This window comes from Acinonyx jubatus, chromosome A3, assembly GCF_027475565.1.
Source record: "Acinonyx jubatus isolate Ajub_Pintada_27869175 chromosome A3, VMU_Ajub_asm_v1.0, whole genome shotgun sequence".
Taxonomy (NCBI): domain Eukaryota; kingdom Metazoa; phylum Chordata; class Mammalia; order Carnivora; family Felidae; genus Acinonyx; species Acinonyx jubatus.
In genome coordinates this window covers 34291402-34309763 of record NC_069388.1, presented here as the reverse complement: position 1 = coordinate 34309763, position 18362 = coordinate 34291402, and the positions used below count along the sequence as shown (strand labels likewise).

Sequence of the window (18362 nt, the reverse complement as noted above, 5' to 3'; positions counted from 1 at the left end):
TTGTACACCTGAAACTAATATTACACTGTATGTTAACAATCAGAATTTAAATAAAAACTTAAAAAAAAAATAAACTGACATTTTTCACATCCTATCTCTTGGGACACTCACACTTGCAACTTAGCCACCATGCTCTAAGGAAGCTCAAGCGGTCTGTGGAAAGCCTACCTGGAGATAATCTGAGGTTCCTGGTTCTTAGCTCCCAGCCTACAGCTAGCTCCACTTGCCAGGTATGTGACTGAATCATCTCAGAAGTGGATCCTCCAGCACCTAGCAAAGACCCAGCATTTGCCACAAGGAGCAGAGACAAACCTTCTCTGCTGATCCCTGCCCTAATTGCAGATTCAAGGTTGCTGTCGTTTTAAGCATTTAGTTTAGGGTGGTTTGTTGCACAGCAACAGTAACTAGGATAGAGACCAATTTAGAGGTTCTCACAATAGTTCGGATCAATAGCATGAAGAACAACTTGAACAGTTAACTGTGACAAGGGGGTAAGGGCTAGACACCACTGCTACTTTGAAGACACAGTCAATAGGAAGATGGCAGCCTAAAGTTAAAATTTAGCCCCTGAGTTATTTTTCTGATTAAGAATTAACCAGGGGCAGGGGCTGGGGGGCACCTGGGTGGCTCAGTTGGTTGAGTGTTCAACTTCAACTCGGGTACTGATCTTGTGGTTCATGAGTTCGAGACCCACATAGGGCTCGCTGCTGTCAGGGCAGAACCCACTTCAGATCTTCTGTCCCCCTCTCTCTCTCTGACCCTCTCCCACTCACACTCTCTCTCTCCAAAATAAATAAACCTTTTTAAAAAAGAATTAACCAGGTAGGGGCACCTGAGTGAGTCTGTCAGTTGATTTTGGCTCAGGTCATGATCCCAGGGTCATGGGTTCGAGCCCCACATTGGCTCTGCACTGAGCATTGAGCCTGCCTGGGATTCTGTATTCTCTCTTTCTGCCTCTCTCCCCTGCTTGCACTCTCTAAAATAAAATACAAAACAAAACAAACAAACAAAAAAACAAACAAACAAAACCTTTTTTTAAAAAGAATTAACTGGGTAAAAATAGGTATTTACTAGTAATTTAGAATTGCACATTGTAGTGAATTAGAATATGTGAAAGCCACAGTTAGCAATTTCTTCTCCCTACCCACCCCACACTCTCCACTGGAAGAGTGTATTTTCCTGCCACATCAATATTGGGCTTTGCCATGCAATTTGCTATATCAATGGTATGTGAGCTTGACGTGATACTGGGTCAACTCCAAGGACAGGCCCTAAGAAACACTGCAAGTTTCTACTTGGTCTCTTTACACTTCTGCTATGGCAGAAGACCATGCGACATTCAAGTCTCAGGAGAAAGACACCAGGAGCAATCCTCAATCCAACCCACAGCTTGGAGCTGAGCCCAGTGGAGCCTAGCGTAGGTCATTCAAACCCCAGCCAACCTCCAAACACGCAGGCCAGAAATACTTATTGTAATAAACAACAGAATACAAGTGATAAGTCATTGCAATAAATAAATAAATAATTACTTCTGGTCGTATGCCACTGATTTCCTATGTAGATGTCACGGTGTCTGACAAATACATTTACTAATATTTGAGAATGGCCCACCATCTCATCACAAACGTAAACGATCATAATCTTAGTTATCATTACTTAGGGACACCACTCAGTTGAAGAAATATGGGTAGATACATGTACTGATAATTCAAATGCTTCCATTTGGGTTACTAGGTGAGGCAGCATTCTGTCCATGAAACCAAAAGAGAATGTTTTAGTAAATTACACAATGTTTTTGTCCTCATCGTTGCTTTCTTACTCATTCACTGGATGGGGGGCGGGGTGGGGGGAGGGAATGTTTCTGGTACAAAGCAGCAAATGTGACAAAACAGGAGATCTCTAAAGACAGGCTTTTGGGATTCAAAATTTTGGGATTTGCACAGCAGCAGCTCTCAAAGTATGGCGCCTACTGCCACCTCAGGGAAGCCAGGAGGTCAAAACTATTTTCATAATGGTCCTATGACATTATTTGCCTTTTTGCATTCCCATTATCTCACAAGGTGGAGGTTTACAGAGGCCTCATCATGTTTGAAATCTCCATTGATGGACTGCAGAAGCAAGTAAGAGAATCTAAGTATCTTCCATTAAGCCAGAAATGAGAGGTTTACGAAAATATAAACAGTGTCATGCTTCTTATGAAACGTATCTTGTTTTAGAAAAATGTAGTTAATTTTCCATTTTAAAATATTTTTTAGGGGCACCTGCGTGGCTCAGTCGGCTAAGCGTCTGACTTCAGCTCAGGTCATCATCTCACGGTCTGTGAGTTCGAGCCCCACATCAGGCTCTGTGCTGACAGCTCAGAGCCTGGAGCCTGCTTCAGACTCTGTGTTTCCCTCTCTCTCTGACCCTCCCACACTCGTGCTTTATCTCTCTCTCTCAAAAATAAACATTAAAAAAATTTTTTTTTAATTTTTTTATGTTATGTGATGGGTTTATTACTTAAAATTAATTGATACAGAAATAGTTTTGTGTCCCCTTTTTCCTTTCTCATATGGCAAATAATTATGATATTAAGGCACATAAAGTAAAGCTTAAGACCCTCTTGATTTTTAAGAGTATAAAGGGATCTAAGACCAAAAAGTTTGAGATACACTCCATACTACGGCACAGAGTATGCGCCAATGTGTTCAAAAGTACAATGGGGGAGCATACTTTAAGGAGAGTGGAAGCAATAGGCATGAGTTTGTGGGGTTCCTACAGGAACGGTCTTAGACTTAAATATCATCACCTTCATAATTTAGGTAGAAGTGACAGCCATGTGGCTTTTTCCATTCAAACTTTTTACTTTGTTCATAATAATCCTGCTGAATAGTGCCTTTAAACAGTCAAGAATATGGCAGGAGAGACTGAATCAACTGTGACAGGTTATACAGTGCTGACACTAAAAACGTCTTCTACTTTGTTCAAGCTGCTACATACTGCTTCTAAGATGCTCCAGCATTATTAAGAGAAAAAAAAAATGTCCGTGTACTTAAGTCAACAGAAATGAACTGTTGATATAAGTAGTTATTCGTGTTTATTAAGCACTCTTCCCCCAAAGGACTCAAACATTTCAAATGTATTAGCATGCATAAAACCTCCACTAATAACCTCACAAAGTACACAGTTCCTGTTTCCACATTTTAGAAGAGGAAAATTTTATTAGTTAATACACAGTAAACTACAATACAGAAACATTAAATCCCTAATGCCTCATCTCTGCCCACCAATCATTCACACATCATGCCAAACACAAAATGGATAATCTCTTGAACCACCACATTTGAAACTTTTGAATGAGCATCACATTAAACTGAGATAATTTCAGAGCATCCTTTCCACCTTCACTATCTCTACAGCCTACCTGAAACCCTTAAGCCTGGAAAAATGCTTCCTAATAAGACTGTCAGAAATCTTCTACAGGGGTGCCTGGGTGGTTCGGTCGGTTAATGTCCAAATCTTGATTTTGGCTCAGGTCATGATCTCGCAGTTTGTGGGTTCGAGCCCCACGTCAGGTTCTGTGCTGACAGCATGGAGCCTGCTTGAGATGCTTTCTCTCTCTCTATCTCTCTCTGCCCCCACTCACACATACTCTCTCTCAAAAATAAATAAATGAATAAAAGATTTTCTACACGTTAATGAAGCAAAAATTAGTCACTGAACTTGGATACTCAGGCACTACAATCCTCATGGCTAAAAAACTCACTCAAAATGCTGAATCTACATTTTATAAAACTGGCAAATTGTTTTTCCAATGAAGAATTAAGCTGTCTTCTGGCTCTTAGGTCTATCTGTAAGCAATATGAGGCAATGTGGGGAAATACGTGCCCTACCTTCTTCCACAGCCTCGTCATAACTACGTACATAACCTATGCTAATAATTCAGTGGAGAGGCAGATAAAGGGCAACTAACAAGGAAAAATGTCAGTTAATTAACTGATAAGAAATAATGATATTTATGTGCTGAATGAGGGCACACAAGAGTAATGTCAGCTTTTGTAACAAATAGATCCAAAAATATACAAACTCTCAACACAAAAGAAGTTTAATTTTCTCTCTCTCTCTCATGCTCACATAATTTATGCTCCTTCTTCCATTGCATACGGTTGTTACTGCGAAAGACTGCAAATATTGCCATCAGCGATTTTCTATTCAAGAATATGTGGGTGTTCCTGGCTAGGGAAGAGTGCTTCTTCACACAACAATATAGACCTGATTTCTTCAGTCCTGTCTCCCTCACCATCCACTACAGTCCATGGTCATCTCCATCCAAGCAGAGGAAGAACGAAGGTAGAACATGGGGTTTAGAAGCCTTGTCCCAGTTCTGACACCCATGTTGACACAGATGGTCACACAGCTGCTGTGTGCCTCAAAGTGAGGAAGCAGCACACAAGAGGAACAGACTATATGCTCAAACACAACGTAAAACAACATGCCACAGTCTACTTATTCTGGGAAACAAGTAAAACAGGCCAATCGACCTAGCTGGCAAGAATCAAAAATGTGATTTTCACATGCAACAGTTTTGATTAGATTCTCAGTGTAAAGAAACAGAATTACAAACACCAATCTCTACCAAAAATAATAAAAAAGAGTTGTCCCACTACTAACACAAAGTGAGGTGTCCATAATTCTTATATATGTATTCTTTCAGGTAAGGATAATGAAAGTATTTCTTTCCATAAAAGAAGATCAGAATATCTTACTTGTGTCCTGGCTAATTTATGGAATCACTGATTTCTGGTTCTCTGGATGCTCTTTAGTTACCTTGTTATCATTACTCCACGCAGAGGGGGATGGCCGCTGGAACAGGTGAAACTATTTACATATGCAGAAAAGCGGTTTTCCTCATTTCTCTTTCATTCTCCACAGTCGATTCTGTCACACCTACCACCAAGGCCACTGGCCCTGGTCACCACAGCTGGCTCTGTCCACAGCCACTAGGGCTGCTGACTGCATCAGGGATGGGGAGAATTCTAAAGCACCTTCTGCCTCACTGAGTTATCACTCAAGCCAGGGGGTACAGTCCCAGGTTTGGCAGACCTTAAGACCTGTGCTTCCTCTAGCTGGCAGAAGTCCAAAAAAAACACAAACACGGGAGTATCTGTTTGGGAAATTAAGAACAGGGTACTCTCACCCACCCAGCTTCACACAATGATGGATTCCCCTAAATTCAGGAAAAGGATTCAGATGCCAGGCAGCCCCAGTAGTGACAAAGGTCTATTACAGACACAATAAAATATTAACAAATCAAATGCACACAGACCCCTGTTGGTTGTCATGGAATGGGAGCGGCCATGAGAGAGAAAACTGGAAAAAGAATATGGGGAGAACAATTTTCTTTTCCAGTCGTGCACGAGGGAATTCATGTCCATAAAATCCCCCAAGATTCTATAAGGCAAGCCAGGCTTTATGTCCACTCAGTGGCAGGACCTCATGGGCGAAGCTACAAAAGTATGGACCATCATCCCCAACACTGCCTAAAAAACTTCCTGTGATGATGGAAAGGTTCTATCTATGCGCTGTCCAGGATGTAGCCTCTTGCCACATGTGGCCACTGAGCATTTGAACTGTGACTAGTGTCAATGATGAACTCAACTGTTAATTTTCTTCATTAAAATTTACATTTAGGGGCGCCTGGATGGCTCACTTGGTTGGGAATCCAACTCTTGATCTCAGTTCAGGAGCATAAGTTCAAGCCCTCGTTGAAGATAGATAGATAGATAGATAGAGATAGATAGATAGATAGATAGAGATAGATAGATAGATAGATAGATAGATAGATAGATAGATAGATAGATACAAATTTAGGTTTCAATAACCACACGTGGCTTCGGGCTATCCGTACCTGACAGTGCAGACTAGCCTTTCTGGTGGTGTCTAACCAATCCACTGCCCCAAGTAACCTTATCTAGTATCTTTTTAAAAAATGTGGATATTTCTTTCCCATAACTACTGAAGAACATTCATTCTGGCTCCGTTTTGGTTAGATCATGGGTTCAACCCTACCTTGATTTAGGTACCTTCACTATGTTCTAGAACAATGTTTCTCAATGTCTCTGATTACAGTGACCCATTTTTCATGTCAAAACACATTATTAACCATTTATAAGAGTGGTGCTTTAACTCCTATTAAGAAAACCCATTAGAGTAAAAAAAAGCTCCTCGTAAGTCAGTAATACTTTATATTCATGCATATTTCTTCATCATGATAGCAGCTATGTAGATAGAAAACACAGGAGATGGTAATTTATTGAATACATGAGCAATCCTTGATATTACCATAGACTCTAGGACATCTTACAATATCCCACAGCATCCTGGGCTCCATGACCCACACAGGTTAGGAGACCTCTTCTAAAGACACATCCCTAAGTGGTCAGCAGATCTGTGATGATATGTGGCACAAATGAGGGTCTCTGTTCACAAGAGGGGCTTTGGATTAGTAATGGAGAATGAGAAAAAGTAACTTTCCTAATGCATGGCAGTCAAATATTTTCAACATCTATCTGATAGCAGATGTACAATATAGATTATTTATGCTGTACTTAAGCTCGATCATCCTGTTAGCTTCAAAGAAGATCAAGGTCTTACAATTTGGGTTTCCTAAAAGTGTACTGTTATAACTCAACAGCAATATGATGTTCATCAGCTCTCTTCCTATCATCATTTTGTCAAAAATACACTCACTCTCTGATTAACTCATTTCTCTGTGTCAACTTGGAAACCAAAATCTAAAGAAATAATTTGAGGAAAAAAATTTAAAGCAAACATTTACTGAGTGGTTCCCAGACTGGAGCTGGCCATGTTCTGGACAAGTTCATTTTAAGCTGGAGGTGAAAAGTGACTTTTGTTTTTTAAGTTTATTTATTTTTTTATAATGTTTTTCTTTATTTTTGAGAGAAAGACAGAGCAGGAGTGGGAGAGGGGCAGAGAGAGAGAGAGACACAGAATCGGAAGCAGGCTCCAGGTTCCAAGCTGTCAGCACAGAGCCCACACACAGCCCGACGAGGGGCTCGAACTCATGAACCATGAAATCATGACCTGAGCTGAAGCTGGATGCTTAACCAACTGAGCCACCCAGGCACCCTTATTTATTTATCTTTGAGAGAGAGAGAGTAAGAGAGCAAGCAGGGGAAGGGCAGAGAGAGAGGGAGAGAGAGAGAAACCCAAGCTGACAGCTCAGAACCTGATGTGGGCCTTGAATTCACAAACTGTGAGGTCATGACCCGAGCCAAAATCAAGAGAAGAGATGCTTAACTGACTGAGCCACCCAGGTGCCCTGAAGATGAAAAGTCACTTCTGTGAAGCAGATGGAAGAATGAAGAAGATGCCATTAACACCACAAGTCTGTGATTGTAAAATGGGGAGAAATGTTTCCACACTATAACCTCTCTGCTCAGAAATGACCAAAGAACTAAAATCTTACAGTTGGAGAGGAAACTGACATAGAAGGATAACGGCACAAAGTCAGGTTTGACTTCTGTGATCTTGGAACATCCCAAAACCTATGAGGAGATCCTGTGGTTTGGGTGACAGCCCCATCAGACCCCACCATAACTCATGTCTCCAAGGACCTCTCAGGACATGCCACTTTTCCTGAGAACCTTTTAGAACAGGGGAGCTGGCCGATGTTGGTTCACATTACAGAGTAAAAGGTACCGGATGAAAACAAAAGCAACTGCTAGTTTTGGAGCTCAGCCCATGAAATCTAGACACCTCCTGGAGACTCCATAGTTTACAAAAAGCTCCATAAACCTAAGAATGCCCACAATTTCATTACAGCTGTAAAGTATCAAGATGTATAATATAAATTATTTATGTAGCAGTTAAGCCCAATTATTATTCTAGCTTCAAAGAAGATCAAGGTCTAACATAGTATCACGCAAATCACAATCCACACTCTGAAAACGAAGTCTCACAGAAGAAAACATAAGATATGACAGATTGAGCCACAGACCATTTTATACTTCCAAACTCTGGGCTTCCTACAATGAAGTCACCCACTGAAAAAAGAGGAACATAGTTCATCAAGATAGGCTGAAATTAATCTATTTCAATTTTTAAAATGGATCTACTGAAAGACATTCACTTACTACACTTCACGTGCATTGACTGCTATAGACATCAACAATTCATTCAAAACGGTCATGCTTTTAAAAGACTGGGAAACACAGTATTGAATTTAGAAAGCTGAATCTGAGGTTTTAATTCAATTCACAATGGCATGCATTAGCAGCATAAAAATTGCTTCTTGATTAAGTAGTCTCGGGTGGTAATTTACTCAAGATAACACATTTTTTTAAATGTCACAAATTAATTTTAAAAAGCACACACGCCTACCTTTTTAAGAAAGATCACGTTTCACGATTCCGTATCATACAGTAACCATCTCTTCCTGTGGGGGTGGAAAAGAAGAAAGACCATCCACTAATAACAGAAAGAAGCAAAGGTGAACTTTTAAGACCGTAACGTATAATTTCCTTATGTTATGCCTCCATTTATAATATTAAACAAATGGAAATCTTTCAAGTTAGACTTAAAATATTTCTTCATTTCTCTCTAAATGAAATATTTTAAAGATTCTGATTCCAATGATTTGATTTCTGAGGAGCAAATGAATAAAATCAAATGGATATAGATAAAAATAGGAATTTTTCAAAATTAGAATTAAAGTATTTACTTCCCATCTATCCCAATGACATATACTCAATACTTTCATTCCATGAAGTAAATGTATAAAATTCCACTCCTGTTTCTATTTTTCCAAGGGGGAAATGAGGTGAAGAAGTTGTAATAGCCTGCGTAGGTAACAGAAGGTAACAGAATTATAAGCAGCTGTTTCCTTCTGTTGTATACTTTTTATTTTCCAAGCTAATAAGCCATATTTACAGGCTCTGTATTTCTTAGCTAAGACTTTTAGATCAAGAAAAATATATAAAGGAAACTAAATCAAAATAAGATTGCTGTGATTTCATTTTACATTTATTATTTTCAATAAATAATTGACATAGAAAACCTGCTAGTCCCTAATAAATACTAAATATGATTTTTCTCTTCAAAATTACTTGTTGGCAAAGATTAAAGTATTCCAATATTTTAACTTTATATACTGAAGTCCAAATAAGTAAAAGGTTTATAGTCTAAGTTAATCATCTACTCCTTAAACTGTTTCAACCAAATCTAATTAAAACAGCCAATGGAATCACATCCACACGAATGTAATTGTGACTCTGACCCTGATACATTAGATTCCATGTGTAAAGCAATGTAACTCCCAGTGGGGATAATGATATGGAGAGTTTTTGAAAAACAATGACCACAATTTCTAACCCAAAAGAACTCCAAAAATTGGAATGACTGCCAATGCATTTAATTCACGGAGATCACGCTCCGGAGTAAATGGAATCACTCATACACACACATTGGATGGGGACTCCCTAGATTAGCCTGTGCTCATTCCAGCTGTCACCCTTTTTTCAGACAATAAAAACCCCCTTTAAAGTAAGAAATCTTGCTGAAAGGCATGTGAATCCTGTAACCACATCCATACCTGGATATGCCCTTCCTGAGTACCACCATCTTAGTCACACTTAGCTCCAGAACGTCTCTCCTTAGAAGCAATACCAAATCCCTACATGGACTCCCAAAGTCTGCCAGCATCTGGGGCCTTGTCTCTCCTGCTTCTCTTCACTTTAGAAACAGCATTACTTTGGCTCTCTCACTACCAACACAGGACAGTTAGGGTAACAGCTGCCTATTCTGTTTTCTGAAATTACCTAAGGTCTTATAGGTGCAGGTAAACTCTGCTGGCAACAACAACAAAAAGCCAGGACAAATCACGATTGATTCAGAAACATGGTTCAACATGCACAGGCTGAGCCAAATCATAATCTACGGCCCAGTAACAACTGTATGGAGGTCCTCATAGATCTTCAGTTCATAACTGGCCATCCAGAGGTACCCGCGTGGCTTAGTCAGTTAAGCGTCCAACTCTCGATTTCAGCTTAGGGCATGATCTCATGGTTATGAGATCAAGCCCCGCGTCGGGCTCCGTGCTGGGCAAAGAGCCAACTTGAGATTCTCTCTCTCTCTCTCTCTCTCTCTCTCTCTCTCTCTCTGCCCCGCCCCCTGCTCACACGCATTCTATCAAATAAATAAAAAAATAAATAAATAAATAAATAAATAAATAAATAAATAAATAATAAAACTGGCCACCCAGAAACAAGAAGGTACCTAGGATTTGCTTTGAAAGAATCCAGTCAGGGTTTGGACAAGGAGAGGTAACAAATCAAAAAAGCATCAGTGAGTTTGTGGTAGTTCAATGAAGGATACATGAAGGTTCATTGTAATATTTGCTCTACTTTTACATTATAATTAAATTTTCCATAACAAAATATTAAATCATGGTCATCTAATTAAAGTTATATGTGAAAATATGACAAACAGAAATGCACAGAGCATAAATATCACAATCTTCCTGTTTTCCAAACACCCTTCATCAAAAAAGGGAAATAAATTTAAAAATTTTAAATTAAATAACACACGAGAAAAGATGAAAAGCCTTCAGTTACAATTTTATTAATGAAGTAATAATGGCCTTGAATCTTTCTTTAAATATTTTAAAAGCCAAATAACAAATATGTACTTACCTACCATAAACTTATTTTTTTATTATTATTTCAAGTATCTCTGCTTTTAATTAAGTGACAGAAACATAGAAGCATGGCTTTTCTCAGGATTGTCAGACATTGTTGCTCATTAAGTATGACTTTGATTAAAAGAAGTAGGAAAATAGATGACCTATAATTAATATCAATGCGATCTGTTCCATGAACTAAAAATCTTTGTAACTAAGATCCAAGAGGGGATCATTAAAAGAGAAAGAGAGAGACAGACAGAGGGATTCTATTGGTATAAATTTTGGGTTTGCAGATATAAACTATCAGATCTGCAACCCACTGATGTAGCTGACTGAACTGTTCCTGGGGAACAGCCAAGAGATGGGCACTCATACGACTCACTACTCATGCGGCTAGAATTTGAAAGAGACTAGGAGGGTCATATGAGGGTAGTCGCAGCTTTCACAATAAGCAGGGAAACTCACATGCCAAGTAAAATCATCGTTACAGCCTCAGAATTTGACTTACTGACCCTGCCAGACACCACTATTGAAAATCTGACACTGGACATAAATTAAAAAGCAGGATTTATATCATAGTTTGGGAAAAGAACATGTGTAAAGCTTTACCAAGTCTTCTCCAAAGATGAACCAGGGGCAATAACAAACTTTGGCTCCCTCTGAACAGAACAGCACAAGACCAACACTAAATCCTAACACGAGATTTGATCTTTTTTTTTTTTTTTTTTTAAAGAAGCTGATAGTTTTCTATTTTCCTTTTTAAGTTTTCCTGGCCTAAAACTATCTGTTTCCTTTCCAATGAAGAAACAATGCCAAATTCTGAAAAGGAAATTTGTCTGACTTAATGGGTAAGCACATAAAAGCTGGAAAAGGGAGTATTATGGGAAAACCAGAGCAACTCGGGCTTATGGGGCAGGCTTCCAAATTTATCAGCAAAATGATCAAGGGTTAGAGAAGGGAGTGTGTGGGTAATAATTATTAACAAGTTGCATGATGGAGGTCAGCTAAACAAAATCCACTTGTTTTCAATTTGAAACATCACAGTTCCAGCGATTTACTACATATAAGCTAAGAAAAACTTTCACTAGCTTACATCCATACTCAGAAATTTTTCATATTTTATTCAATTAGGAATGGCATTTAATTATGCATTTAATAGATATTTGTCAAATAAATGCATGAATGAGGTGGCAACTAATACCTACCAATCATGAAATCTCAACCTAAGGTCATTAGAAATAAAATTAGAATTTTTTTAGAAATAAAATCCTCAGGTATAGCAGTTATGGCTATTTGTCTAACCAACATGCATAACCTTAATTTTCTTGTAGGCGGCAATATGCCAGGCTAAAATGGTTTGTGCCCCAGACTCCCTTGCAGCTAGGAGTAGGCATGTGACACAGTTTTGACGAATGAGATGTGAAAGAAAGGGCTCTAACAAAGTCTGTTCTCATTACATGAACCCATTCCCTTCCCTCTTTCCTGGGAATAGCTACTGGGAGGTGTAGAGCCATCTCACAACCACAAGAACAAAAGGCAGACAAAAAATGAGTAGAAAGAAAGCAGAACGAACCCGGTTCTCTTGTGGCTTTGCTGAGATGCTACACCTGCCCAAAATGCTTAGGTTCCTAAACTGGCATCTGATGTTAGGAATGACAAACCTCTGCTGGTTCAAGTTGCCATTTTCTGTAACTCACAGCCAAAAATATTCTAACAGGAGATACGATTCATCCCCCCCCCACCCCATGCTATGTTCTCAAAGCCCCTCCTATTTCCACTGACTGATGCTCCACAGAACTATCCAATAACACAGTCATGGAACTATTGCTGACTCATCAACAGTTTCCACTCATTAAGAGCATGCCTCATACTAAAAGGCAACAAGCTTGAGGGTGAGCAGTCATGAGGAAAACCATCAGCAAACAACAGGCCATGTCATTCTACCAAGCCACACGGCACCCTCCTGTGGACCACCTCACTCTGTCAGGGATACAAAAATTTTTAAAAATACATAAAATTAAAAGATGCCAAAAAAGAGAGCAATGTTATTCCAGTGATCAAGAAATGAAACATGCTCTACCTAAAGACTATCTACAAAATCTGTATGTCTCAACAAAGAAAAGGAAATACTTAGAGGTATGGCTAACTAAATTCAACATCAGAAAGGAAACATCTCAGGAGCACCTGGCTGGCTCAGTGGGTTACGTGCTGACTTTGGCTCAGGTCATGATCTCGCGGTTGGTGGGTTCGGTCCCGCATCTAGCTCTGTGCTGACAGCTCAGAACCTGGAGCCTGCTTTGGATTCTGTGTCTCCCTCTCTCTCTGGCCATCCCCGACTCACACAATGTCTCTCTCTCTCTCTGTCTCTCTAAAACAAAATAAACATTAAAAAAATTTTTAAAAAAAGGAAACATTTCTAAAAAACAGAAAACAGGAACAGGAGGATACATCTTGAGGGCTGAAGGGCTGCCCTGCATCCTAGTTCAGATGCCTTTACTCTGTGCTTCCACAGAGCCTTAGCGATGTACTTTCTGTGGAACTTAAAATTCTAGTCATTTCTCTTAGATTGACCTCTCTTGATAAAACATAAAATCCTAGAGCTGAGGAAAGCTGGCATGTAACAAGTACTGACAAGTACCGAATGAATGAATAGGTAAAACTACACATTACCAAGAGACTTTATGAAAAGTATGCAATCCTTTTTTTTTTTTGATGTAGAAATGTTTTAATGGCCAAAGATGGGGAAAAATACAGAGTACTTTAACAGTAAACTCACTAAATAATTAATATAGTCACAGAATGGGAAATATTCACCCATGTAAAATAAGCAATGATGGCTTTGACAAATGGTTTGATGTTTTCCTGTGATATTGCTGAATGAGCAAAAAAAAATGCAGAAAAATGCACATAACATGGTCGTAATTTTGTAAGATAATAATTTAAAACACCCTGAACATGATTTTTTAATATATTGTCTGTATGAGAGTTCATGAGTAAATATATTTGTTTTTCTCTGGGATAACAGCAAAGGCTACTTCTTACATAATTAACATGAATAACCTGGAGACAGTCAGAGGGCAATAGCCAGAGGAAGAAAAGGAGGAAGGACATGAAGAAAAACCGGAAAAGAAAAGAAATTAAGATTTTGTGTATATTTAAACATTTTTTTGAAATTAACAGCAGTGATCGCTTCCAGACAGAATAGAAGTAAGCATGGGGATGGTACTACTGTAAAATGTACTACTGTATGAATTTTTTACAGTATTTTTTAAATATATTTTTTCTTTCTTTTTTTAATTAAATATAATTTATTGTCAAATTGGTTTCCATACAACACCCAGTGCTCATCAGATGCCCTCCTCAATGCCCATCACCCACTTTCCCCTCATGCAATCCTTATTAAAAAAATATTTGTGAGCATCATTTCTAGAAATACAATGATGGTATGAACTGTTCAACTGACCCAACATGACATATTCAACTGTCAAATGTCTAGAGAAATGAAAGAACTACACTCAAGAAGTAGCTAGATAAGCCAGACAATGTGTTAGGCACTTTGCAGCCACTATTTCGTAACCTTCATGACCCACCAGTTAGTTACTGGGGGCTCCCCTTTCAGACAGGGACAAGTTCATAAGGAGCTAAGGAGCTCACCTAAGGCCACGTATCTATCTAGTAAAAGGCAGACTTGATATTCAAACCCAAAAAGGTCAGCTCTCACTTTTCTGCTGTACCATGCTGCTTCCTCTCTCTGATCTTTACTCAAATATTGTTTATAAAATGTACACATTAGCCGAGGTAACAGTCACAAGAACCTTCAGTTCATGGCCTCAAAAGCACACGCAGGGTAAGTAAGGGTCCACTGTAACCTCAAGCACAATTATTTCTTGTCCATGTCAGAAATCTGACGTGGTTTGGCATGACACAGACAGTGACCTTCTCTAGCTCATCTTACAGCTGTAAGGAATTACCAAATTTCTATACACATGGCATATTAAAAACAAGGTACTATGTACTTATATGACCTAGAAATGATGCAAAATAAACCCATGAGTCGATGGCTTCAGCTTCTCTCAGAAATCAATAGCCCCCACACCCCCACCCACATAGGGACACACATGAGCTACTCTTTCCAGGGCACATTAATAGATCATATGGCCCCAAGATCTTAGAGACTGGTTGGCAGGTGGGCATAACACCTATCGTTTCTAAGCATACAAGATATCAGATATATTGAAGCAGTTAAAATAATAGGCTCATTTGAACCAAAAGAGAAAAAAAAAATCTACTGCAGAAAGAATTTTAAAAATAGGTAAATTTTGCAATAGACTACTAACACTTTTCACTGAATAAATAATTCCTCCTTGAAGTTGATGAAAATTTGGTGAAAATATTTATCCAGTAAACATCTTAATGAAATAAACTGTTATGACTCCAATTTAACAACTTCATAAATTCTGATGGAGAAATAGACTCACCACCCCCGAAACATTTGGTAATTATTTTTACACAATATGTGCACAGTCTATGATATACGTGCATAGATGGAAAAGTGAACCACAGTGCATTAGACTAAACATGAGCTTCTCTGTTCTGCCATTTCAGGTTAACATTTCTACTGATTTTTAAACAATACAGAGTATTTTGTAAGTCATGATTTTCATCAGGACATCTAGAAATGGATTCTACCCATTTTTTTTAAAGTTTATTTATTTTTGAGACAGAGAGAGACAGAGCATGAATGGGGGAGGGGCAGACAGAGAGGGAGACACAGAATCCGAAGCAGGCTCCAGGCTCTGAGCCATCAGCCCAGAGCCCGACACGGGGCTCGAATTCACGGACCGCGAGATTGTGACCTGAGTTGAAGTCGGATGCTTAACCGACTGAGCCACCCAGGCGCCCCTCTACCCATTTTTTTAAAAACTTCAATTGGGATAGTTATTATGTGATAAAACACATTCCCAATTTTTCCTCTCCCTTTTCATTAGTTATTAGGTATATTTGAAATTTTTTCCATACATAGATCTTTGGGGGAAAAAATCATAATTTAGTATAAGGATGCTGAATCTTTTTCCAAATAATGGCTGGATTATCTTTAAGAGGACATACTCTTTTGGGAATGCAAGCTGGTGCAGCCACTCTGGAAAACAGCATGGACATTCCTCAAAAAATTAAAAATAGAACTACCCTACGACCCAGCAATTGCACTACTAGGTATTTGTCCAAGGGACAGAGGTGTGCTGTTTCAAAGGGACATATGCACCCCAATGTTTATAGCAGCACTATCAACAATAGTCAAAGTATGGAAAGAGCCCAAATGTCCATCGATGGATGAACGGATAAAGAAGATGTGGTATATACATATATAATGGAGTATTGCTCGGCAGTCAAAAAGAATGAAATCTTGCCATTTGCAACTACGTGGATGGAACTGGAGGGTATTATGCTAAGTGAAATTAGTCAGTCAGAGAAAGACAAATATCATATGACTTCACTCATATGAGGACTTTAAGAGACAAAACAGATGAACATAAGGGAAGGGAAACAAAAATAATATAAAAACAGGGAGAGGGACAAAACATAAGAGACTCTTAAATATGGAGAACAAACAGAGGGTTACTGGAGGGGTTGTGGGAGGGGGGATGGGCTAAATGGGTAAGGCGCATTAAGGAATCTACTCCTGAAATCACTGTTGCACTGTATGCTAGCTAATTGGGATGTAAATTTTTAAAAAATAAAATTTAAAAAAAAGGACATACTCTTTTTTTTTAAGCTAACCCCTTTCAATACTTTCCCCTGACACAGAAAAAAAATAGTATTCTCAATTAAATAACTCTATATCACTCAGTTTTTCTTCTGTAAAGTTATTTTTTGAAGTATTCACTCCTGGGGCACGTGGATGGCTCAGTCGGGCAGCTGACTGTTGATTTCAGCTCAGTTCACGATCTCACAGTTTCTGGGTTCAAGACCCAAATTGGGTTCTGTGTTCACAATGCCAAGCCTGCTTGGGTCTGTCTCCCTCCCTCTCTCTGCCCACCCCCACTCTCCCCCCACTCAGGCACTCTCTATCTCTCTTTCTCTCTCCCAAAGATAAATAAATGTTAAAAAAAAATTTAAGTATTCACTCTTCACCAAAGGCTAATGATTTTAATAGACAAGCTTCATTATGAAAGAAAAAAGATAATGAAGTTACTTTTACAAAGACAGTGTCTGGAAATAAAGTATAACTCTGTACACAACTTCTTTTAAATATCTTGCTTAAAACTCCAAGCTTTCTATCACATTAGGACTCCTTCGTGAATGCTTATCTTACTTAAAGCAAACCCCCCAAAACAGGCCAAAAGCATTTATATTCCCCCTTGCATTTCACCCCACAATCAGGCACTGCCCCATTTACAAAATGAAATATTGAGGGCCACATTAAATTAACTGCCAAAAGTAGTTTCCAGTGCTAGAACTAAAAACAGTCTTAAATGTTAAAATCCCTCTTTTCTTATGCACCAGCTCACTTTCCTTATTTCTTTTTCTGCATCTTAAAGTAATTCTTAACAACTGACTAAGGCTCAGAAAATTATATCAAACTCTACAAATAATGTTTTAAAGTTATATTTAGCAGATTTCTGATTATATTGGATACAATCCTGGTATAGCTTCCCACATATAAAGTCTTGCCATGAAAGGGAATTCTTATTAGTCTTTAACAGAAAAATAAAGTGAGCAAATTAAATATAGATCAAAGGAAGTTCTACTATGAAAAGACCAATTTTTCTAAGTCATGGCAAAAAAATGTATCAATAAGCAAAAGCAATCTGGGGTTTCTCATTCTGGCCTCTAATGGTTACCTGTTTATGATTAGATTAAGAGCACTTTCCTGCCTTCTTTGTGCTTTTCAGTTACTCTCTTTTTAGGTTGATCATGCATAACTTTCATAAGCTCCAAGGTTATTTTTAAGCATTAGACAGTACATATTTAGAACTTTTTATTCAGATAAATCATTATTGTGTAATAAATGATACATGTTAATATGGGTATCATATATTTGAAAGTATATTGGTAATCAACTCCAATCAGGATTAAATCTATACCGTTAAAATGAATTCATCATACTGTCACCTATAGACTCTAGTACAAAAGCATATTAAATATTTTGAGATAATTTTCTACTTCAAGATAAGCTGACCAAAAGACTGATAAATACATTTTATATTTATCTGTATCTGCTCCATAAATTAGGAGAATTACCTGTTTCCTGTTCCAAATCTTTCTGATTTATGCTATTCATTCATTGCCCACTCTTAAAATATATTTGAGTTAACATCATCATATGTCATTGCTTTCTCTGACAGCTATATCAGAACTATAAATACATACATTTATGTGTATGTATACATATACATTAAATAAACATTCACCTGCACATATATACTTATACATATAGTACATATACATATGTATGATGTGTACATATAATACATATATATATATAAAATATATAAATACACATATATGATCTAAACTGTTTAGAGATTTCCACCACAGATGCCTTCAACCCAGTTTCAGGTTCCACCTGCCTTGGCCAACCTGACCAACAAGACATTGATAAAAGAAATTGAAGATGAAACAAACAAATGAAAGGTATATCATGCTCATAGACTAGAAGAATTAATATCATTAAAATGTT

At 38.2% G+C, this 18362-nt stretch overlaps 1 protein-coding gene across 16 annotated transcripts in view; it reads right to left on the bottom strand.

The window, feature by feature from the left end:
- Positions 1-18362, bottom strand: part of PLCB4 (phospholipase C beta 4) — a 415996-nt gene that overhangs the window by 374836 nt on the left and 22798 nt on the right. For 9 of the 16 annotated variants that reach the window (XM_053200245.1, XM_053200251.1, XM_027069585.2 and 6 more), the window contains exon 2: positions 8383-8437. The exons of 6 other annotated variants lie outside the window; for them this stretch is intronic. The gene's annotated coding sequence lies outside the window, so the exon portion shown is untranslated. Of the gene's footprint in view, positions 1-8382; positions 10169-18362 lie in introns of those variants that run through there. One more of the 16 variants, XM_053200241.1, reaches the window with a different exon arrangement.